Here is a 26157-nt window from a genome sequence, read left to right on the forward strand (position 1 = left end):
CTCGACCTCACCAAGACATTTGACAACGTTAGCCAAAAGGCTATCTTGGCAGGCATTGAAGAGGTAGGTGTGGGACATAGGGCATATCGATACGTCAAAGACTTTCTGTCACAGAAGGAGGCGAATGTAAAATTTCTGGAGGTAAAGTACCCTACCCTGGATGTAAAGTCCCCTTCACACTTAGCAGCAAGGGGTGTTACGGTTGGCGAGTAGCACCCCGGGAAGAAAGGATGTTCGACTACCATGCCTCATCGAAACGAAGGGTGGATTCTCAATTGGTTGTGGTTGTCTCGAGTGGTTACTGGTCGGGCAGGTCACCACAGTACTTACAGGCGCCTTCGTGTGCGTGCATGCCTACGTGAAACGAAGAATGAATTCTTTATTTGCTGTGGTGGTCTCGAGTGGATGCCGGTCGGGCGGACGCCCCGCAGGGTTCACAGGCCCGTTTGTGTGTTCGCGGGAGAACCATTTTCACAAACGGTGCGACTCAAAGAGAGACGCCTTCCACGAACTGTCTACACTTTCCGAGTACCAACATCGCCTAGAAGAAAGGCCCACCAAAAGTGAAACCTGCTGCAAAGCCACGACGAGGACTTACAACGTCAGCTGCTGAGTGCCACCTGCGGAGGTGAACCCGTCTAGGCTCACTGAAGAAAGTGGGACTAGCCGCAAAACAACGTCACCTGAGAAAATATAGCAGCCACCTATCCACAACCAGATGCAGTGCGGGTCACGTGACGTTGACGTGAGCAAGATCCCGCCTACAATTTTAAGGGGCCCCGCAATGTACTTTCTCACTTCATTCCCGTCTTCTTAGCTTTCACCAACCATTGAATAAATCGTGCAAGTTTCGCAATAGAAATCGCCTCATCCTTGCCTGGTCGCCATAGTCTACCGGACGCCTTCAGCCTGCCGACAACGCCACGCTACCCTATAGTAACGCCGGTCGAGCTCGTAGTAACCGGCGTCGCAACAACTGGTCGGGAGCGGTGAGGTACGCTATTCTGTTGGACGCAACATCTGGTTGGCAGCGATTGGGATACGCTACCTTAGAGACCCCAACTTTGACGACATCTTAGAGATCGTCTCCTCTTCGTCCTGGTGACAACGTTCGGAAGGAAGGTGTCAGGATTCACGACTGCATATGGTGAGTGCGCGGCTTTTCTTCACTAAGATAACACTTGGCTTTACGTATTTTTTGTGGAGTACAGAGCAGTGATTTTTGTTTAACCATTGACTGAAGTTTTGAGTACGTCGAGGTTGTTATAGAGTGAAGAGTTAGCAGCACTAAGCGCAGCCATGAACTTGAAGGCACTAAAGAAGCCGGAATTGTTTAGCTTGGCCAGAGAGTTGGACCTCCAAGTTGCCGAATCAAAAGCCGGAGATCAGAGAAAAGCTGGCAGCACGTGAGGCCAGAGAAGAGCGGGCAGCACGTGAAGCCAAAGAAGGGCGCGACCTCTAAATGAAGTGCCTAGAGATTGGGCTCCTGAAAGCTCAAAATACTGAAAGACCTAGCACAGAGGCACGTGAAAGCGAGCGCGGAATGGGAGACTTGATGGTACCCTAGTCAATAGGAGGGGACATAGGTCTTTTTCTGGTGCAATTGGAGCGCACGTGTGAGCAGGCGAAATTAGCGAGAAACATGTGGCGGCCGCAACGCTGGCTTATGTTACTGCCACGTGATGTAACTGATATCATTTCCCACATGGGGATAGAAGAAGCAGAGGACTTCGATGAAGTCAAAGCAAATCTGCTTAAGAAGTATAGATTATCAGCAGAAGCATTCAGGTGAAAATTCAAGGAGGTCGATAAGACCAAAAGTGAGCCATACTCAGATTTTTACATACACCTTGGTGGTAAACCTGAAAGAATGTCTCAGAGAAGAAGGTGCACTCGGTGACGCCGAACAGACAATGCAGTGCGTTGCTTTAGAACAGTTCTACCGCCGACTGCCAGAAAACATCAGTTATTCGGTTCAGGATAGGCCAGGGGTAGACACTATCCCGAGAGCGTCCAATCTCGCTGAGGAGTACGTAACTCGCCTGGCGTTCGAAGGACACGAATCTCCTACGAAGGAGATGAATGAATACAGACCCGGCAAGCCAGAGCAATGGTCAAAGTCGAGTTAGTATAAATTCAAGGAAAGGTCAGATTCGGTGAAAATTAGTGACGACAACAGCAAGAGAAGGGAGGAGTCACCCGAGCAGAGGGCAGAAAGGCAAAAGAAAAAAGGTTTCGATGCAAAGAAACCAATAGTTTGCTACAACTGCCAGCAAACGGGGCATATCTGCATGGGATCCAAGGATCCCAAACTAGTGTTGATCCCACCAACTGTTAACGAGGAAAATATGAAATTTCTAGAGCCGTACATTCGAGACGTCGTGGTAAACGGCAAACCGTGTCGGGTGCTTCGCGATATTGCAGCCACAATAGACGTGGTGCATCCGTGTTACGTAGAGGAAGGCCAGTTAACGGGAGAATGTGCTTGGATAAGGCAAGCCGTAGAGACCTCCAGTATTTGTCTCCAGGTGGCCAAGATTCGTATCGAAGGCCATCTTGGAGTACTCGACACTGAAGCCGTCGTCTCGGCATATCTCCCGCCTCAGCATCCATTATTGTTTTCTAACAAATCTGAGGATTAGCTGCGACGCAGGGGAATCGGGTTTAGTGAGGGGATAGTACAAGCCCTAAACTCGTTTCAAGGCAATAGAGTTCGCGGCCAAGGCAGTGTACAAATGTGCAGTGGTGGATGAAACAGGTTTGATGGAGGATTCGTCAAACAAGACCAAACAGGACAGCCCTATAGGGGATAATACGGAAAGTACCCTAGTTAATGAAGAGGTGGCAAGCGCCGAAGCCTGAAATGTCTCGCGAGGCAGAATGCAGATGAAAGTTATTAAATGTAAGCCCTGCCACATTGTTTGCTGAGCAGGAAAAAGATTCCACCCTGCGTAACCTAAGGCCAGACGCTAAAGAAGGTGTGGCCAAACAGAACGTAAAGTTCCTCAAGAGGGCAGGCGTCCTCTACAGAAAGTACACCAGTCGAAAGAGAGTGCAATTCGACCAACTCGTGGTGCCGCATCCCTATCGTGAGCAGCTCCTGCGCCTGGTCCACGGGGGCTTTTGTACAGGGCATCTGGGGATTCGTAAAAAAGTGGACTGCTTACTGCAGGAATTTTACTGGCCCGGCTGCTTTTGGGAAGTGGAAGCATTCGTCAGAAGCTGCGACACATGTCAACGCAGAGGCAAGCATGGAGATAAGGCTAAAGCGCCAATGAAACTTGTTCCCATTATCACCGAGCCGTTTCACTGGCTCATAATAGACACAGTGGGACCACTTTCTGCAACGTAGTCTGGCTATCGGCATATTCTCACTGTACTATGCCCCGCAACGAAATTTCCAGGGGTATGGGGGTATGTATGGGGGGTATTTACAGGGGTATGGGGGTGGTGCTTTGTCAAAAGAGAGATGACGAGAACGAACACCCCGCACTGTACGCCAGTAAAAAGCTTTCAGTTCGTGAGGAAGCATACCGTGCATCAGAAAAGAAATGCGCCTGCGTAGTAGGCGCAGTGCAGAAGCTAACATGGTATATGGCTGGTTCATGGTTCACCATAGAGACTGACCACTGTCCCCTCACAAGGCTGCAGTTAATGTCTACGAAAAACGGTCGTCTTTTGCGCTGGAGCTTGGCTCTTCAACAGTACACCTTCGATATTCGCTACAAGAAGGGTAAGCTTAACGGCAATACCGACGGTCTGAGTCGTTGCCCCTAGAGTAAGGAAAGCCTCATGCTCACTCGGCTTTCCGTGGCATCTTTACGTTTGTATATTTTTTTCATACGTTTTTTTTTTTTTTTTGTTATCACGAAGTTTGAGTCGATTGTTAGCTGATTTTAGTAACCACGTCTTAGCGCTTTCAAGAAATGGCTGTTATTAGTGTCCAGGGGGGGAGGAAGCGTGAGAGGAATGGGAAAGGAGTAGCGGGTTTTCTTTTTCTTTAAAGCCTGGTGTATCTTGGGGGGAGGGTGGCCTTGTGCTCGCTGCTTTGTGGTTGTGGGTCCGGCACTATTCTGGGGTGACTGCTTGCCCAAACAGGAGACAAAAATTTACGACAGCTGTTTGCAAGTCCAGTTTCACCGGACCGGAGCACTGAGAAAAGACACAAGAGCGCCACGATAACTGATGAACGACTCCCAGGAATCTACCAGCTACGAGATGCTGTTACGGTTGGCGTGTAGCACCCCGGGTAAAAAGAATGCTCGACCACCGTGCCTCATGGAAACGAAGGGCGAATTCTCAATTGGTTGTGGTTGTCTCGAGTGGTCAGCGGTAGGGCAGGTGCACCGCAGTATTTACAGGACCCTTCGTTTGTGTGCATGCCTTCGTGAAACGAAGAATGGACTCCTAATTTGCTATGGTTGGCTCGACTGTATGCCGGTCGGGCGGACGCCCCGCAGTGTTCACAGGCCCCTTTGTGTGTGTGCGGGAGAACCCTTTTTACAAACGGTGCGACTCAAAGAGGGACCTCTTCCACGAACTGTCAACAGTTTCCGATAACCAACGTCGCCTAGAAGAAAGGCCCACCGAAAGTGGAACCTGCTGCAAACCCACGACGAGGACTTACAACGTCACCTGCTGAGTTCCACCTGCGGAGGCGAGCCCGTCTAGGCACACCGGAAAAAGTGGGACCACCCGCAAAACAACGTCACCGGAGAAAGTGCGACCAGCCGCAAAGCTACGTCACCTGGGAAATTGGAGCAGCCACCCATCCATAACCAGACGCAGTACGGGTCACGTGACGTCGGCGTGAGCAAGATCCCACCTACACTTTTAGGGGGCCTATTTAAGGGGCCCCGCAATGTACTTTTTCACTTCATTTCCTTCTTATCTTTTACCAACCATTGAATAAACCGTGCAAGTTTCGTACTAGAAATCGTCTCGTCCTTGCCTGGTCGCCATGGTCTACGGACGCCTGCAGCCTGTCGACAACGCCACGCTACCCAATAGTAACGCCGGTCGAGCTCGTAGTAACCGGCGTCGCAACAATTATTCGGCAGCGGTGAGGTACGCTACCCTGTAGAACGCAACAGGGGACCCCGCAAGGGTCGGTGCTATCATGCTTCCTATTCAACATAGCGATGAAGGGTCTCCCGGCGGAACTCAATAAGATTAAATCGATAACATTTAGCATGTACGCGGATATCAACACCTCAAGAAACAGTGGGAGTGAGGCAGCCATCGAACTTAAGACTACAGATAGCGGCAAATATGGTGGAAGAGTATTCGGCCAGCAGAGGTTCGGCGTGCTCGCCACAGGATCTGAGCTATTAATAATTGAACCAAAACATCAAAGGGGACACGCTGGGAGCAGCCGACCCACCAATGTTTGACCCACCAAAAGCAGACCCACCAAAATGAGGTTCCCGAGGTGGAGGAAATGAGAATTCTGGGCATGTATGTCCAGAGAAATGGATATAACCTCACGATAATCAAGAAGTTAGAAGGGTACACGGTGCAGGTCATGGGGATCTTTAGGAGAGTTGCGCTCAAAGGCAGGGGCCTCAAAGAGAAGAACATCCTCAGACTCATGCAAGCCTTTATTACCAGCCGAATAGCGTATGCCACACCATATGGCTTTAGGTGACTTTAGGTGACCATAGGTGGCTTTAATCTGCCAGACATTAACTGGAATAGTATGTGCTACTCATCGTCAGCTTCGGATGCATTGTTTGACCTCATGCTAACCTTCAATCTTCATCAGATCGTTTCATGCCCCACCCGCTCACAGGGAAATACTAAGAACATACTAGATCTAATCTTTTTCAGTAACCACTTCGACATAAATCGCATAAAAAGTGATGTAATTCATGGTATATCAGACCACGACGTACCAGTGTGCATCGTGCCTCTTGGTGGCAGCATAACCACTCATTCTTCTGTATCTGTAGTAACAGACTTCGAAAACGCTGACGATAACAGCATACCAATGCACCTCGCTCATGAATTCCAGCATTTTTCAGAAATTGGCTCCGATGCTTCAGTAGATGTAAATTCCCTTTGGTATCACTTCAAATCGGTTGTACTTTACTGCATCACTCACTACGTACCTACAAAAACAAAGCGTCCTCCTAAATATAATCCATGGATCACGCGAGAAGTTATTCAAGCAAAGCGACGTTTGAAAAGGTTACGTAGGGCAATAAAAACAAAAGGTGGTGGAGAATCCAGAATTCAGAAATTACCGGATGCCATCGCTGGATTCAAGCTTAAAGCTAACGTGCTAAACAGCACTACTTTGATGTAACACTACCTAATTTTCTTGTTAATAACCCTCAGAGGTTCTGGAATTACTTTCGTACTAATAAAAATGCTACATCACATTCTCTTCCCGAAGAAAAAACTGCTAAGGCTAACGCAAATAACGATTTTTTTCGGTCAGTGTTTACTATAGATGATAACATTATTCCCCCATTTACAACGCAACATCGCGCGAAAATCGCTAAACTAGACATTACGGATGCCGGTATTTTCAATCTACTGCTTAAACTTGACCCCAAGAAAGGTAGTAGCCCCGACGACGTACCTAATACTTTCCTCAAAAGATACGCAGAGTGGTGTAGTAAATATCTTGGCCTAGTTTTCCGGAAATCACTTAAGACTTCACAACTACCTCATGATTGGAAAATTGCAAAGGTAATCCCGATCCACAAGGGAGGTGACACAACATTACCTTCAAATTTCAGACCCATTTCACTAACTAGCACGTCATGTAAACTTCTAGAACACATAATCTTAAAGCACATGACCGTATTCCTAGAGCGCATTAATTTTTTCTCAACCAACCAACACGGTTTTCGCAGTGGTCTGTCGACAGTAACCCAACTAACGGAACTAGTCCACAATCTTGCTGTTACAGTTAATAACCGCGGTCAAACTGACTTGATTCTACTCGATTTGTCCAAGGCTTTCGACTGTGTATGTCACAGCAAATTAATAGCTAAAGTTGAAAAGGTTTTTTGGTATAGGAGAACTTTCTGCTTGGATAAAAGGTTTCTTAAGTAACCGCTCGCAATTTGTCGTTTACGAAAAGCTCTTTCTAACACAGTCGCAGTAACATCCGGAGTCCCCCAAGGGTCTGTGCTTGGACCATTGCTTTTCTTACTCTATATTAACGATATCACAGCTAACATCAATTGCAATATAAAACTGTTCGCAGACGACTGCGTCATATACAGAGAAATTAACAATTACAATGATCATATTAAATTAAATGATTCTCTAGCTGACATAGCTGATTGGTGCTCCAAATGGCAGATGCAAATAAACATACAAAAATCCGCGATCATGACTGTAACCAGAAAAACGGTATCATCAATTTTTGTTTACACGATTAACGGCACTCCACTTAACAAAGTTGAAGAACACAAATATCTAGGCGTTACATTAACCTCGGAGCTCAAATGGGACAAACATATCAGTAATATAATCTCAAAGGTGCTGCGCAAACTATTTTTCTTAAAGAGAAGCCTGGCACTCGCAACCAAGTCAACGAAGCTGCTAGCCTACACATCATTTGTAAGGCCTGTTCTCGAATACGCTAACACAGTCTGGTTTCCGCATACACAGACTAACATAAGTAAGCTAGAATCAATACAAAGTAAAGCTGTGAGGTTCATCCATAACTAATATAGACGTACAGACTCGCCAACACATCTTTTAACCCAGTCCGGTTTGCGAACGCTATCCACAAGAGAGAAACACGCTCGCTTAAAATTCTTGTTTCAGCTACTAAAAAATAACTACAGAATAGATACCTCCCGATACATTTCATTCTCCGAGGCTCAACCTACACGTAACAAGCATGCGCACACATTGACAGAATACACATGCAAAAATGACACAGTTAAGTATTCTTTTTTCCCGCTCGCGATAGCAGAATGGAATCAACTTGATCCTACTATCACCAACATTGAATCATTATCCGAATTTATCTTACAAATAGAAAAAAAACTGTGTGTGAATAACAGTACCTATTATGCATGCAGGGACACCGGCACAGATTGCTTTATTCGTTAGGAAATTTTAATAAACACTCTAATTTTCGACAGCTTATTCGTTTGCCATAATGATTCCCTAACACTCGTAGTTTATTTTAGTTATTTCTGTTTTATTACTTGCCCTTAGTAATATCTGTGCTATTGTTATAAAGCATCTTGCTCTTTTACATTTCTTTTTTTATTATTTACTATTCCGTTTAATCTTAACATGGTTTACTTGTATAGTACTATGTATAACTTGCACTGCTTATGTCGTTTTTTTTTACTTTTTGTATAATCTATACTTTTTCCTTGCATTGTACAGCTGAATTATTGTACTGCCCAACTGCCACGCTCTTGAAGGAGAGCAGCAGTATTGAAAATAAATAAAAATAAAAATATCTTGTGTTTAAACAAGAAAAAGGGAAAATAGATGCGGTCATTAGGAAAAGCGTTAAGAGAGCCCTAGGGCTCCCAGACTCGACCTCGACAGACCTACTTCTCAAAATGGGGGTTCACAACACGCTAGTTGAGCTCACGGAGGCAGTACAGGTGTCTCATTTGGAAAGATTAAGCCAGTCCGAAACAAGGAGAAAAATCATGGAATGGGTAGGAATCCAGTGCGACAGGGGTACCCCGACTGGCAAGAAGGACATTCCGCTGGACGTGCGTAAACGCTTCCGAATTGGCCCCCTACCTAAAAATATGCTTCCTATCTACAACCAAGAGAGGAAAGCTCACAGGGCGAAGGCTCTAGTAAATAAACTTAAAAACATACCGGCGCATAAAGTAGCGTACGTGGACGCAGCTTGCGCCAGAGACGAGGCTGCGGTATCGACGGTGGTTGACGGCGACGGGTGCGTTAATATAGCGTGCTTCACGTGCACGAGAGACGCCTGTACAGCCGAGGAGGTTGCAGTAGCGCTCGCTTGTGCGGGTACAAAAGCTGGAGTCATATTATGCGGTAGCAAATTAGCTATCCGAAATTTCAACAAAGGCAGAATCTCGTAAGAGGTCCTTCAAATTCTACTCGAAAACCTTCCTAGCAGGCACATAACTCTTATTTGGGTTCCGGCCCATGAAGAAGTCCCAAGTAACGAAGCCGCTCACGAGCTCGCCCAAGCACTCTCATCATCATCATCATCAGCCTAGTTACGCCCACTGCAGGGCAAAGGCCTCTCCCATACTTCTCCAACTACCCCGGTCATGTACTAATTGTGGCCATGTTGTCCCTGCAAACGTCTTAATGTCATCCGCCCACCTAACTTTCTGCCGCCCCCTGCTACGCTTCCCTTCCCTTGGAATCCAGTCCGTAACTCTTAGTGACCATCGGTTATCTTCCCTCCTCATTACATGTCCGGCCCATGCCCATTTCTTTTTCTTGATTTCAACTAAGATGTCGTTTACCCGCGTTTGTTGCCTCACCCAATCTGCTCTTTTCTTATGCCTTAACGTTACACCCATCATTCTTCTTTCCATAGCTCGTTGCGTCGTCCTCAATTTCAGCAGAACCCTTTTCGTAAGCCTCCAGGTCTCTGCCCCATATGTGAGTACTGGTAACACACAGCTGTTGTACACTTTCCTTTTGAGGGATAGTGGCAACCTGCTGTTCATGATTTGAGAACGCCTGCCAAACGCACCCCAACCCATTCTTATTCTTCTGGTTATTTCAGTCTCATGATCCGGATCCGTGGTCACTACCTGCCCTAAGTAGATGTATTCCCTTACCACTTCCAGTGCTTCGCTACCTATCGTAAACTGCTGTTCTCTTCCGAGACTGTTAAACAATACTTTAGTTTTCTGCAGATTAATTTTCAGACCCACCCTTCTGCTTTGCCTCTCCAGGTCAGTGAGCATGCATTGCAATTGGTCTCCTGAGTTACTAAGCAAGGCAATATCATCAGCGAATCGCAAGTTGCTAAGGTATTCTCCATCAACTTTTATCCCCAATTCTTCCCACTCCAGGCCTCTGAATACCTCCTGTAAACATGCTGTGAATAGCATTGGAGATACCGTATCTCCCTGTCTGACGCCTTTCTTTATAGGGATTTTGTTGCTTTCTTTGTGGAGGACTACGGTGGCTGTGGAGCCGCTATAGATATCTTCCAGTATTTTTACATATGGCTCATCTACACCCTGATTCCGTAATGCCTCCATGACTGCTGAGGTTTCGACTGAATCAAACGCTTTCTCGTAATCAATGAAAGCTATATATAAGGGTTGGTTATATTCTGCACATTTCTCTATCACTTGATTGATAGTGTGAATATGGTCTATTGTTGAGTAGCCTTTACGGAATCCTGCCTGGTCCTTTGGTTGACAGAAGTCTAAGGTGTTCCTGATTCTATTTGCGATTACCTTAGTAAATACTTTGTAGGCAACGGACAGTAAGCTGATCGGTCTATAATTTTTCAAGTCTTTGGCGTCCCCTTTCTTATGGATTAGGATTATGTTAGCGTTCTTCCAAGATTCCGGTACGCTCGAGGTTATGAGGCATTGCGTATACAGGGTGGCCAGTTTCTCTAGAACAATCTGACCACCATCCTTCAACAAATCTGCTGTTACCTGATCCTCCCCAGCTGCCTTCCCCCTTTGCATAGCTCCTAAGGCTTTCTTTACTTCTTCTGGCGTTACCTTTGGGATTTCGAATTCCTCTAGGCTATTCTCTCTTCCACTATCGTCGTGGGTGCCACTGGTACTGTATAAATCTCTATAGAACTCCTCAGCCATTTGAACTATCTCATCCATATTAGTAACGATATTGCCGGCTTTGTCTCTTAATGCACACATCTGATTCTTGCCTATTCCTAGTTTCTTCTTCACTGTTTTTAGGCTTCCTCCGTTCCTGAGAGCCTGTTCAATTCTATCCATATTATAGTTCATGATGTCCGCTGTCTTACGCTTGTTGATTAACTTAGAAAGTTCTGCCAGTTCTATTCTAGCTGTAGGATTAGAGGCTTTCATACATTGGCGTTTCTTGATCAGATCTTTCGTCTCCTGCGATAGCTTACTGGTTTCCTGTCTAACGGCGTTACCACCGACTCATATTGCGCACTCCTTAATGATGCCCATGAGATTGTCGTTCATTGCTTCAACACTAAGGTCCTCTTCCTGAGTTAAAGCCGAATACCTGTTCTGTAGTTTGATTCGGAATTCCTCTAGTTTCCCTCTTACCGCTAACTCATTGATTGGCTTCTTGTGTACCAGTTTCTTTCGTTCCCTCCTCAAATCTAGGCTAATTCGAGTTCTTACCATCCTGTGGTCACTGCAGCGTACCTTGCCGAGCACGTCTGCATCTTGAATGATGCCAGGGTTCGCGCAGAGTATGAAGTCGATTTCATTTCTAGTCTCACCATTCGGGCTCCTCCACGTCCACTTTCGACTAACCCGCTTGCGGAAAAAGGTATTCATTATCCGCATATTATTCTGTTCTGCAAACTCTACTAATAATTCTCCTCTGCTATTCCTAGAGCCTATGCCATATTCCCCCACTGACTTGTCTACAGCCTGCTTCTTGCCTACCCTGGCATTGAGGTCGCCCATCAGTATAGTGTATTTTGTTTTGACTTTACCCATCGCCGATTCTACGTCTTCATAAAAGCTTTCGACTTCCTGGTCATCATGACTAGATGTAGGAGCGTAGACCTGTACAACCTTCATTTTGTACCTCTTATTAAGTTTCACAACAAGACATGCCACCCTCTCGTTAATGCTATAGAATTCCTGTATGTTACCAGCTATTTCCTTATTAATCAGGAATCCGACTCCTAGTTCTCGTCTCTCCGCTAAGCCCCGGTAACACAGTACATGCCCGCTTTTTAGCACTGTATATGCTTCTTTTGTCCTCCTAACCTCACTGAGCCCTATTATATCCCATTTACTACCCTCTAATTCCTCCAATAACACTGCTAGACTCGCCTCACTAGATAGCGTTCTAACGTTAAACGTTGCCAGGTTCAGATTCCAATGGCGGCCTGTCCGGAGCCAGGTATTCTTAGCACCCTCTGCAGCGTCACAGATCTGACCGCCGCCGTGGTCAGTTGCTTCGCGGCTGCTGGGGACTGAGGGCCGGGGTTCGATTGTTGTATTCATATAGGAGGTTGTGGCCAAGTACTGCACCAGGGTGGCCAATCCTGCTCTGGTGAGAGAGTGCGTTACCGGTTCTGGTCACCGGGATCAGGCCGCACTCCAGGCCTGTTTGTGCAATTTTCTCAACACACGGTTTTTTTTTTGTATTTTCCGGTGGAGAATTGCGCGGCACCGGGATTTGGATCACGGTCCTCTTGCACTGGAGACGGATACTCTACCGTCCCCGTAGGAGTTAAATTAAAAATGAATTTATGGGGTTTTACGTGACAAAACCACTTTCTGATTATGCACGCCGTAGTGGAGGACTCCGAAAATTTCGACCACCTGGGGTTCTTTAACGTGCACCTAATTCTAAGTACACGGGTGTTTTCGCATTTCGCCCCCATCGAAATGCGGCCGCCGTGGTCGGGGTCCGATCCTGCGACCTCGTGCTCAGCAGTCTAACACCATAACCACTGAGCAACCACGGCGGGTCCCGCAGGAGTTGTACGCCTCATTTAACCTACAGTGGTGCCCTATTTGATCAGTCAAGGTGGACCAATCTGAGCTCGGTTATACCGCATGGATGGCACTCGGCTAGAGAACCTGGTATTTATGACCTGCACATGTGAGGCCATACATATTTGAAGATATATATCTTTCTTTTTCTTTTTTTTTTAGGACGGTTCCCGTACAGTGATAAAATAAAGGAAAAGACATTAAAAGAAAGAAAAAAAAAAGAAAGAAAAAGGGGCGAAAAAAAAGGAACATAACAGGTGATTTGAACTCGTGACCCTTCGATGTTGCCCGGAAAGATAGCTCAGTCGGTTGGTTTGTCAGGCCCCAGGCTACTTTCAAGCGCCACAGCTCCTGCTCCGAGCCTCACACTTACGTGGAAAGAGACTCATGTTGTCCGCGATAGTCGGTTTTTCCGAGTGGTTGGAAGGCATACTTTCTAGGAAAAATGGCCGCTCGAGGAGAAGAGCGAACTCGAGCGGCTTTAGAGGCTAGGAAAACTGCCTTAAAATATTTAGACTTGAGGGAAAGCTTCGTAAACAAACTATAACACGGCAATCAGCACTCGAATACGACGAGAGAAATTACTGAGACGTGGAAAATTTCCTTGAAAAAAAATCTGGTTTGCGAGACAAATGCTTGTATGTATTGAACCTCTTAAAAGATGAGGGGGGAAATATGCGCTCACCGAGAGGGCATCGTCAGCACGAGACCACCACAAGGCACCTTACAGAGATGTGGAGAGCTTCGCGGCCGGAACGAAGCCTCCCCTCTCCGCCGGCCAAGAGGGGAAAACGCGCTTTCCGATCGCTCAAGGTTGCGCGGACAAAGCATAACTCTAGCGTCTAGGAAAAGCTTAACCAGGTGCGATGGCGGCACGCATAGCGTGGGAAGCTAGCCGCCAGAATAACTATACCAAGGACTGCTGCTGACGAGGGCGAAATACCTTCGTGTAATTATAATAACCCTAATAGGACTACTTTCGAAAGAAAAAAAAAGGAAACGGCCCAGAGGGCTATACTACGAGAGCTATGACTGATAGTTTTCTATATATATATATATATATATTCATCTCATCTATGGGATCGCATGCGCGCGCTGTTGCTTTGTCTCTGCGTGTAGTAGTTAAGAGAGCCAGTTTAAGGGCGGAGAAGAAGAAAGGAAAGAAAAGCAAAAACTGCAGCGCCGTGGTTTTAAAGCGCACCCGTGGTAGAGAAACGGAATGCGATATAAGCGTGCGTAGCCGTGATACGCACACGACAAACTGCCTTAAAATATTTAGACTTGAGGGAAAGCTTCGTTAGCAAACGATAGCACGGCAATCAGCACTCGAATATAATTATAACCCTAATAATAATTGTAAATATTATTCCCACTTCTCCGCCCTTAAACTGGCTCTCTCAACTACTACACGCAGAGACAAAGCAACAGCGCGCGCATTAGATCCCATAGCACTCTACCACCGGGCAACTCTAGAGCAGCCAGTTCCAGGGATCCAAGAAAACATCATCACGTACAGGGAAATTGCAGATCATTACAAAGTCGAAAGAAGACTCTTTCCGCCTCTGCATCAGTCTCTCTCTCTCTGGAGGACGCTCGCATTTGGCGGCGCCTCCAGGGAAACAATTATACATCACCATATTGGATCTATACTTAACTCAGACGAGGGACTATAACGACGCCCTCTGCAAAATTTGTAAGGGGAAAGGTACGCTAGATCATGTAATATGGGAATGTGCTGGCTCCCCGGGAGCCAAGGAAAACATTGATAGTAGAGAAGCCTGGGAGGCCTTGCTCCAAAGCGAGGCTGAAGACGACCAGCGTTGAACAATCCGCCTTGCCGTTGAGGCCATGAAGGCTCACCGTCCTCAACGCGCGGAGACACAATGCCCCCCCCCCCCCCCCCCCTACCTGCTTGTAGGGTAAGAGGCGGGCACCCCAGCTCGGTGGACTAATAAACTTTTCAATCGCTCAATCAATCTCCAGGTTTCAAGGCAACGCATCTGAATCGAATAACGACGTGCGCGGTAGCATAAAACCACCCGTTACTTCCTGCGTGCAGCAGGAGCTTGATGTGGGCGAGTTGGTGTGACAGACTGCAGGCGCCACTCAAGGTCTCTACGCACCAAACAAGCTCGAATGGTCCGGTAACCATGTAAGCCGAATCCTACCCAAGATGCACCGTGCACAAGGCCTGAGAGAGCAGGAGGCACGGCGTCAGGGCAGGTTGGTTTGCCGAGTCTATAGCGGCATCACGTTTCCTCCTTCACTCTGCGGAAGAGATAGCGCAACTTATGTTCTTCGGCCATCTCAGAGTCTGCTCTGCGTAAAAGGCGGGCCATATTTTCTGCAAGCATCGCAACGCTCTCATTTGGTTTTTGAATACGGGATTCTAGAAGGCGTTGTCTCTTCTGTCGCTACAAGTGAATGTGTAGCAGCTGGGTACGGAAGGCATCCCATGTGGTCAAATTTCTCTCCCGGTTCACAAATGACGTCCGCGCACTGTCTTAAAGCGCCAAATAGACATTAGGCAGCTTCTGCTGGGAGCCCCAGTCATAACTGGCGACACACTCAAATTGGTCCAGCCAATCTTGGACATCTTCAAATGCGTCACCATGGAAACTTTCTGGGATCTTAAGATTCTGCAGCGTCACCTGCGATGGAGTTGTAGTGGCCATGGCGGAAGTCGGTAGACGCGTTCCTACACGGCCCTACAAACGGCTGAAATCGCGCGTCAGGCCTAGCAGGCGGCGACTGTACCGGTGAACATGAGTTTCGGCGAACGAAGGTGATTCCGCGTTCGATGTATGGCTCCGTGAAGGGGTGCCGAGCATGAGGCAATCCTACCCCGCACCTCCACCAGTGTGACAGCCTAGTAGAAGACGGGAAAGCCGGTGTAGATGACGTGTAAAAGCACTTTATCAGAGCAGTCAACACGACGTCATTGTCGTCTCTGTTTGTCTACACGCGCGCTACTTCGGCGTCGTTTGCATCGCCTGGCACATATTCGCGGCGACCATATAGGATGTGGCAATATGACTCTGCCTAGGCACTACGGAAAAGTTTCTTAGCGCGTGTTGTATGCGTTTGTCCTTAGGCGTGCCGGCCGAAGTCGCGGGGCGTGGTCGTGCTGAACTTAGCGTCGCAAGTTGGCGGCTGGACGTAATTATATTTATTCAATCATGCTTTTTTTACTAATTGAAACAACGTGTCATTATTTCGCATTATTGGCGGCGCCTCCAGGACACCAAAGAGGCAACGGGGACATCAAAGCTGGAACCCGGACTGATCCGCGGGTTGGGGCTCACCGAGGCCTGCGCGTGCCAGGGTTGTATAAGATCGGCTGTCCGCTCTCGCGGACAGCCAACTTTTTGTGCGAACACCCCCTGGCACGCTTCGGCCTCCGCGGCCCCAACCCACGGGCTGCCCCGTTTCAAGCTTTTAAACCCCCGCTACTCCTTGACTGCCCTGGAGATCCTGCGCCGCCTGCTTTATTATAACCTCAAGTACTCTCCTGAGGCCTCCGTTTGCCGGTTACATGTGCCCTCCTGGAGCTGTGCTTGGAAAAAACGCAATCTATCATCGCGACGAAAAAAGCGACCCGCGAATTATACAACGCCAGTCAGAACCTTGCACCTTCAGACACAGCGAACACCGTGCCCACTACCTCACCGCGCGGGCAGCCAGCGGCGCAGCGTAAACTCGACCACACCCCGCAGTGCCGGCATGTCTAAGGGACAAACGCATACAACACGCTAAGAAACATCTTCCGTAGTGCCTAGGCAGTCGCATATTTAAGGAGCAACGTCCCCAGATTTCCTCTCACACCCGCTCTTACTCGCGCCTGCGCAAAGAAGCGCTTTACCTACTAGCAATTGTAAATACGCCTCCCGGTTAGCTAGAAACCCTTGATAATTTAGAAGTAGCGACATGCTCTTCGCCCGCTGGCTTAGTGCGCTGCGCACGGCACGCTTTTTCTCCTGGGCTCCCGCGGACGGGCCGCCGCATCTATGGAGGCGCGTTATATTGGGCCAGTTGCGCGCAACAATGGTGTTAAAAATTTTGAGAAATGCTGATAACAGCATCGATAATGCTGAAGGAAGCGTTTATCAAGAGTTTGGTCTTTTCGTAAAGCCGTATGAATGGGGTATACTAATGCAAAAGGAGCTTTGAGGCGAGTTCTATACTCCAGACAATTCTTCTGCCATATGATAAGAGGCTTTACTTTGTGAGTCTGATCTAGTATTGCTTGTGGCACATCCCTCTGTGTGTGGCTTATGAAGCGAAAGCCTTAGATCTCTGTTTCAAGGTCGCGTTGTGAGGTATAGAATATATCCCGTGAACCGAGGAAGGTCGGAAGCAAACCAAAGCATGTCCAGCCGTGTATAAGAGATGATTCCTAATCAACAAAGTTAATTAGCGATTGGTTAGTGAACGTATTAAGCTGGATTAAGGTGCATTAAGGAGAAATAAGGTGGATTAAGGTTGATGACGGTGAATTAGGGTGGATCAGGATGAAATACGTAGCAGTGCTAAACATCATTGCCTGTAGAATATTTTCTGCACTACTACATCATGACCACAATCATGATTGATTGCTCAACCTTCGTAATCAAAGCGCATTGATGCAATGATTTTCGCTCGCGTTAAATCAATGGAACACACAGAACAAAACCGCAGAAAGGTGGTTTTAAAACATTTGCTATTAAAGCGAGGGTTCCCGGCCTTCGTCTAGATGTCGATATCAATAGCAAGCCTGTGGGATCATGTGAACACCCCCTGCACATTGCCTGTATCCGTTAGAAATCCAAATAATAATCGTCGCCCATTCATGCATGCGTGCAAGTGCAGTTCAAAGGAAATTCCAAAAATCCAAGTTGTCCTCAGGTATCTCCTAAGAGGCGCGAATGCGAAATCTTTGTAAGGCCTACTGTAATTCACCTTAATCCACCTCCATCAACCCTAATGCGTCTTAATCCTCCTTAGTCCACCATAATTGGTCTTAATCCTCCTTTATAAACCCTAATTCACCTTAATCCACCCCAATCGACCTCAGTCGTCCGTCCACTTTAATCTACCTTCATCCACCTTGATCCACCCTAATCCTCCTTAATACACCTTAATCCTTGCTAATGCACCTTAATCTACCGTAATCCTCCTTAATTCACTCCAATCAACATTAATCCTCCCTAATACACCTTAATTAAAACACTAATGAATTGTTAATTAACTTGGCTAATTATTAATATCTTATACACGGCTGGACTTGCTTTGGGTCGCTTCTGGCCTTCCTGGGTGACGTGATATTCTCTGCTCACAACGCGACTTTGAAACAGATCCAAAGGCTTTCGCCTTAAAAAAAAAAAAGAACACAATGTGGACTAGCTAGCGCTCATCACCTGCAATACAACGGGCATACTTGCCGCTAATTTTTTCAGGGCTTGCATTCATTGTATGACTGACGCACAGATCGACGTAAGCTGAAAATAATAGCTCCTCTACAAGCCGCTATTTCGATTTTATTTCGATTTCGTATCCTAACAATAAGGAAAAGTGCGATCGAGAAGCGGTATCATAGCGCAGAATTGTTCACAGCGGAAAGCAACTTATAGTGCTGCATTTCCGACTCAATAATAACAGTTGGCGATGTGAGAGGTGATGGAGTCCCAGCAGAATATTAAGCATACTGAGGACAACCCCATACTGGAGACAACCCCAACGTACAAATTGCCGCAGGAAGAAATCTGGTGAGCAGGCAGAAAGAATTTTAAAAAAAAATCCAGCATTAGGGGATGCTTTGGTACGAGCAATAAGAAAGACGCTTCACCTCGCAAACACTGTTCTTTGTCGGAACAGAGTTCTTCGGCCAATCTTATGCAGCCACTGCTGCCTGCGCAAGCCGTCAGGCTTTCCTTGTGGTATTATAAAAACTGCGTAACCATCTTCAGGCTTCTTGCTGCAGGTATATGCGCAAGAGCATGGCACAGCGCTACCACAGAGAGCAGGAAAAACAGCGCACAGCGTTCGCTACGCCGAGCTCACGAGAAAAATGGCGCGGACTAAAAAGAAAAACACAAGCAAAACGCAAGATCCGCGCGTTTCCGAGGGCAACAGCAGGGAGACCAATCGTCGTGCAGAAAAACAGGCACAAGAACGCTTCCCGCGGGGGGGGGGGGGGGGGGGGGAGCACAAGGAACAAGGAGGAGGCGAGGAGGTCGTGCGGCGGCAGCAGAGTTCAAAGTGTGGCGGTACTTTCAAATTATCAAGGGACTTTGCGGCTAGCGAGGCAGTCGCGCCACTCTTCGCTCCGTTTGGAATGTGCCGCACGAGACAGATTGTCCGCGCCAGGCAATATATCGCGAAATGAAAACACGTATAGAGCTGCGCTGAAATTTCGCATTAGGAATTATCGTAATCATCGGTTAATTTTTTTCTTAATCAATGTATACAAATCAACGCAACCTGAAACTGCGGAGACTGCGGCACTACGGGGCCGCAAGTCTGTAAGCACAGGAAGACGGAGTACAGAGCGATCAGGCGGGGAAAAAAGGTGAAGCCTCCTGGGAAAGCAGCAAAAGGAGGCATTGCACAGAAGCGATCATGTGATTACACGGTGCTTTACCGAGCTCTCGCATATGCATGGGTACGTTAGCTCCGATGGCGCCCTAAGAATTTTTTTTCTTTGTCTTCGCTAAGCGCCTGTGCCAGATACAAAAACGTCTCACACGGATAGTGCTGTCACTTTACTTTCGTTGTGAAATGAACCAAATGCGCAGAGAAGGAGAATCTTTCTTTGTGTGTCTGAGCTAAATGAGCAGTCGGAAGCAGCAAATGCAAGACTCACAATGACTGTGCGTCGCTCTAACGATGTCTTACTCCTCCGGAAGCTCAGAATTCTTTACGGTGGCACTATATGTGCGAGTACTTTTCTCTTGTATGCAAGGAGTTAGTGAACCAGATAGAGCAAAGTGGGGCTTCAAACGTGGAATTTCAGTTCGCGTTTCGTGCCACAGTATCGGTGTATGGCTTCGCTGCCGTGAAACACATCTAATCCATAGGAATACTGCAGAGCTCTCGCCATCGATGCAGAGAGCATTTGCGCGTTCGATAGAGTATCTGCTACAAATATGCCATGGCTCTCTACCCCACCGCTTCAAAGGAGTTGTAAAACAGTAATTGCATTTTCGCTAGAGTAGACGCTGCATGTAGTACACTTCCATGACGCTCTTATTTTTTTGAGTGCCCCTGTATACACAGCTTTTCACTCCTTTTCCGGAGCTCCGACATCAACTCGTGTAAGTTTAATAGTACCACCTAGAAAAGTAAATAAGTAAAAGAATAGTTATCGGCAGCCCTCTATGTATTACCATGTTCCAGAAAGTATCACGTTAGACCCACCTCCCGTGGTTGCTTAGTGGCTATGGTGTCGGGCTGCTAAGCACGAGGTCGCGGGATCGAATCCCGGCCACAGCGGCTGCATTTCGATGGGGGCGAAAACGCCCATGTACTTAGATTTCGGCGCTCGTTAAAGAACATCTGCTAGGCAAAATTTCCGAAGTTCCATACAATGGCGTACCTCGTGATCAGATACTCGTTTTGGCACGTAAAACACCAGAATTAATTTCTATAAATCATTTTAGACTCCAAAAAATACCTTCATCGAGACACACGTGGGGAGGTACTTATGTCTGGGGTGCAACATCCCAGTGTCGAGTGAACTGTAGAAAGTCTGTTGCTCCTGCTTCTACAGCAGACATAGGCCACGTGTTGTGGCACTGCACAGGAATGAGGGTTCCTCGAGAGAGGATACTAAGCGCTACCGATCAGTCAGGTAGCTATGTAGGCGTTGGCTCACAAATGACAAGTTCACTAAACGAGCGTTGAAATTTCTACATTAGGAATGATTCCATGTTTTTAATGAAATAAGCATCTATGTCGCAGAGAAAGTTTCACACACTGGAAAAAAAAAGCTGATGTAAGATAGAAAATAGAACATCTTCGAATCCGCTCCAGGAAAACTTGGTACTGATCTCGCCACCTCGTACACAGTGGCACACAGACGCCGCAGTTCTTTACGGTGTCTGCAATTCTTCACTCCGTGGCACGGCATCACAAACAGACTAAGCACACTGTTGTGCATACGGTCCCGCATAATGCATGGAGTTGAACGGTGCAACACAGATGCAGACAAGAGGGGTGCCGTCACATATTCCACAAAAGGCAGTGAAATCACTCACCCCTTCCCCTCCTCCTCTTGGCAATCATTATAAAAAATCACAAAACAGAAGATTGCTTTGGGGCACTAATTTCAGGTGGCGGGACGAGAGACATCATTTCCAGGGACGATTTTATCGCTACAGCCCTTCCTCTCCACGCCTCCGTCCGGGTTACGGCGGCAGCGGCTCACCTGAAAGGAGGGTGCCTCCACGTAAATCCGCCGGGGAAGCGCACAGGGGCGCCGACCGATCCGGGAAGCAACGGAGCAGAGCGCGTGCTTCCGCACACACGGCAAGCCGCCTCCGATGTTCAAGCGGCGCCGCCCGATGGCAAACCCGCCGGCGGCATGCGCCCACTTCTCGCTGTGCGGAAATTTGCCTCTCGCGTGGCCCTGCAGGGTCGTCCTTGGGCAGGAACGAGATAAGCTCTATGAACGAAAACGGGTCTTCTCCATCTTTTTATTCTCTCGCCGCCGTTCGATCGCGTCCCGCGTTCAGGACAACGACATGCAATGAAGCCCTGCTGCACTTTCCGTGTTCCGCTGCTCGCGCACGTTTCAGAGACCGCACCTCTGTTGTGCGTGTCGTAGCCAAATTGACGTCAGTAGTTCCGATGCTGCTGATACTGACCATCTAGACTATCGTCGTAGTTTTCCTTGTGTGCTGTTCACGCCTCCGAGACTGGCATTCTCGTGCATCGTTGCCGCGGGATGTTTGATGTTGTGTTGGGTTTACTCGCTGAGATATCCTCTTCCGCGTTATTATTTTGTTACGACGTTTCTTTTTACTAATTCCAACGGCTACTGCATGGAAGATTAGCTCTGTCAACCCTTTTCACGAGCACGAGTCTTGTAGGCGCTCCTTATGTAGGTTGTGGCTCCCGGTGGGTTGTGCACAGTTGCGTTCGATCACGCTTTGTTGGAAAGAAAATGGCATTCCATGTACAGGCTTTGTTGTAGCCTTCTTACATTTCGTTGGGTCGTCGATCGAACTCTGCTTCTTTACTGATTGACTTATATATGTGGTTGAACATGGGGTTCAAAAAGTGAGAGAAATTTTGTGTTTTCAATATTAAATTTGTACATGTGTTCTGTACCATAAACCATATAGGTCTAATAGATTCTTGCTTTGTTGTGAACATTAGAGCTATAAAACTTTGAACTCATATACACATACATTCTGCTGCGATGTTCCGTATGTTTCTCTAGAGCGTCAAATCGGCTCGTGGGTGTGTTCCTGTGCACATTCGCGTGTTTGCACTCGGCTAACATCACCTTCTACTAAACAAGTTACTGCAAGGTGTCTTTACGCTCAACAATTATAAGACTTCTGTTCACCTTCCCGTCACGAAAGTGCTGTCCTCTCTAACTTAGCACCATCTGTATACGTAGCGTCTATTTGCCGCGGTAGGTCAGTGACTATGGCGTTGCGCTGCTGTGCAAGATGACGCAGGTCCAATCCCTACCGCGGCTGTCATCTTCCTATGGGGGAAGAATGCAAAGACGCTCGCATACCGTGCATTGGACTCACGTTAAAGAACACCAATTGCTCAAGCTTAATCTGGAGACGCTCACAACGACATGCCTCATATCATATAGTGGTTCCGGCAACTAAAATGTAAAAATTTATCTTTTTCATAGCGTCAGAGCAGCAACACTATAGGTTGCTAATGCATTTGTTTTTCTTTAATTTTAACGGCGAGTAATTTTTCAAAGCAGCAAACGTTCACGTTAGTTAATAATGCTCCCTAAACAAGACAAGCCCATTTATTGATGAAGCGGGACAAAGAATGCTTTGCTTTAAAGATCCGGCGGGCCCCGCGATGATTGGAACTCTGAGCAATACGATGCCAGTGGAAGATTTTATCTCTCAGACGCTCCACCGATGCAACAAAATAGAAGGATACTGCGCCTGAAGAGCATGATCTCACCGCGAGCTCTTATAAGAATAGCTGGCGCTATGTTCTGCAGGTTATCCATAAACCATCCTCGTGGAGAAATAATTTAAATAATGCCGGTGGTAAGAAGTGAAATGCAAAGTAGGAACCTAAGGGGAGGACGAGAAAGACGGGCCTCTCTACTTTTTTCCCTACTAGGGAACACTACCTCCACAAACGAACGCGTCGCCGCAAAAGCTACATCGCGAGCTACCTGCAAGGAGCGAACACCTATTTCTGAAGGCGCGGCTGCAAGGAGCAGACCTCGCCGGCGCGCGCTTTCGCTCCCGTGCACTGACATGAAAATTATCATCCGCCGGACCTAGGTCCTCATCGTTCAAAAACTACAGGCCCATCAAGTGGCCAAGGCGATCATCCAAGCCACCGGAGGGGCGCCCACCTGCAAGGGGGACGACGTCACCATCCGCCTGCGACGCGGCTCGAACATCATCATCGTGAGCACCCCTCATGAGGCCACGGCGGCCACCCTCATGAAAATTATGAGCCACACCTTCCAGGGATGATCACAACCTGTGAACGTGTACCGAGGGCTAGCTTAAAGGTGTCGTACACGGCATCGACACAGGCACCGGCGAAGAAGAGCTTATGGTGAATCTTCGGGTCCGCACACATGGAGTCCGCATCGTGCGGGCACGTATGCTCGATCGATCCCAGGCAGGCCTAGTCCACCTCGAGGGATCCCAGGTGCCTAGATTTGTGTGCTTCTACGGAGGGGAAATGCCTTGCCGAGACTACCACCCGACGAGGCAGTTCTGCCCCATCTGTAGAACCACCGGAGACCGACCGGACGCCTGCCCCAACCGAACGGTTCGTGCGTGCAACGTCTGCAACCACCTTAACCCACACGCCGGACACACTTGTGTTCGGAAATGCACCCTGGGCGGAGGGGCCTATCTCCCGGCCACAACAGAGAGCAACAAAAAACTCAAGCGCATTCCCCTGCGATGGAAACCTGCATCCACCACCACCCCCAAAAACTCAACGACAGCCGCGCCTGATCACTCAGTCGATGAAGGCGGCTGACATTCGCCCGCGGTGGTTCAGCTCCGAGCGGGAAGACTCCGACTTCGACTACTCTGAGTCGTCGAGCACCTACGGATCCTGGTCCGGTTGCAACCGGAGGTCCAGATTCCGCTCCGGCTCACGCCCCCGGCCTCACTTCCGGTCGCCCAGATGGCGATCTCGGTCGACGCCCAACCAACAGCAGCAGGCAGCATCAACCACCGCGGCACCCAAAAACAAGCGGCCCCAGATGCACCAACAGGAGACCAAGGAAGCCTCCCTCAAGAGGACTGCCACCAAAAAACCCGAGGTAAGCTGGTCACTTGTAGCCTCCCCCTCGTATAGAAACCGCAGACGCCACCATCTATAAAATTCGAACAGGAACTCGCGAGCATCCGCCTACAGATACAAACACTCACGCAAGAAAACAGAGAACTCAAACAAGTGACATAGCTCACGCAAATACCACAAGAGATGGAACCACACAAGGCCATCACTGACCTACAAAACCATGTCGGTGCCATCCCCGCCCAGATCCAAGCCTTCATGGACGCTACACATGCCCAGTTGGAACAAATAACACAGACTGCAGTACACCAAATACACCAGATCATAACATCGCCAACCACAACAACCAACAATGCCTAGACCATACAGGCAAGTCGAAGAAAACTTGGAAATTTGACAATGGAACTGCCGTGGGTACCGAAGGAAAAAAGGGCTGCTGACACAATTGATCGCTCATTTCTTAAAACCACGGGGGTCATAGCCCTACGAGAGCCTGGTACCTGACCAACACTACATGGCTACGAGGAATACCACACAAGTCTAGACGACAAGTGGAAGGTAGCCACACTAGCAGACAGAAACATCACAACCCACAACCCTACAACACAAATCCATAGACGACCTAGACGCCGTACATGTACTCCTCGAACACGTCTACAAAGGCAACCAGAAACAGAGCGCCTTAATCCTAAACATCTTCGCCCCCCCCCCCCCCCCCCCCCCGCCAAAGGCAGGCAAACATAGGCAACCTCTTTAGGGACACCGTCCGCTTTGCCAAAGACAACCCCCTGGTGATCATAGGCGATTTCAATGCTCAGAACACGCTGTAGCGGTGCCAGAGGCAGTACTGGAAGGGTCTCTAGCTAGAAACATTAATTTAACAGTGTCCCCTCACACTCACCACAGACCTGAAAATACCGTCGAGGGAAGGGAACAGCGTAACACGCGACACCCCTCCCGACCTCGGCTTCATCAAACAAACAATACGGGCCGAATTGCTCAAGACACTCGAAACCTTAGGCAGCAATCAATCCGTATTGAACATAACACTACAGATCGGACGCCTACGCAGGCAGATCGGCACAGCGAAACTCACTGACTGGCGAAAAATCAGGTAAACCCAAGAACAGGACGAAGACACAAACCTCGAAGACTGGTGCGACAAGTTTCGTTGACATAACACCACACAAAGGAAATCGCCAGAACGGAAGAGACCCCAGAGGTGGATGTCCATTTACTGCACTTGTGGGAGGCCAAACGGGGCCTCACCCGCCGCTGGAAAACACAGAACAACGGGAAACTGAAGACAAGCATAGCACAAATAACAGCGAAAGCAGAATAATATGCCATGCAACTCGCCTCGGCGAACTGGTATAGATTCTGCGACTCCTTTGGTGGCACCCTGGATACGGCCAAGACGTGGCACATACTCAAAGCCACCCTCGACTCCACCAAAACCTAAGGAGGACACACGGCCCTGGAGCGGTTACTACACATCTACCCAAATAGTCAACAAGACCACATCGACGCCATCAAGACCAAGCTCTATGGAGATCCCGCTCCCACACATCCTTGTAGAACAGGCTACACATTACAACCCAACCAACTAATGGACGAACCTATTACAGAAAATGAAATGAGAGCGGCCATCGCAGCGACCGCCCGTAATACAGCGGCGGGAACTGACCGCATCACGAATTTCATGGTCAGAAACCTCAGCGACAAGTTCGTCTCCGTGCTCACAGCCTTTCTCAACCAACACTGGGAACAAGGTACGGTGCCGGTGATTTGGAAACACGCACGAATAATCATGATCCCCAAACCGGCGAAAAATTGGCAATCGAAAACCTCAGACCCATCTCGCACACGTCCTGCCTCGGCAAGGTGTACGAAAAAATTATAAATACGAGACTATACAGAGACACTTAGAATACAACAAACACCTGCCGGACACCATTTTCGTTTTCCGCGCAGGCCTGTCCACACAAGACGTACTACTGCAAATCAAGAACGAGGTCCTCAGCAACGTTCCCCACTGCGGCGAACAAGTGCTCCCAGCAATCGACATCAA

This window comes from Dermacentor andersoni, chromosome 1, assembly GCF_023375885.2.
Source record: "Dermacentor andersoni chromosome 1, qqDerAnde1_hic_scaffold, whole genome shotgun sequence".
NCBI classification, from domain to species: domain Eukaryota; kingdom Metazoa; phylum Arthropoda; class Arachnida; order Ixodida; family Ixodidae; genus Dermacentor; species Dermacentor andersoni.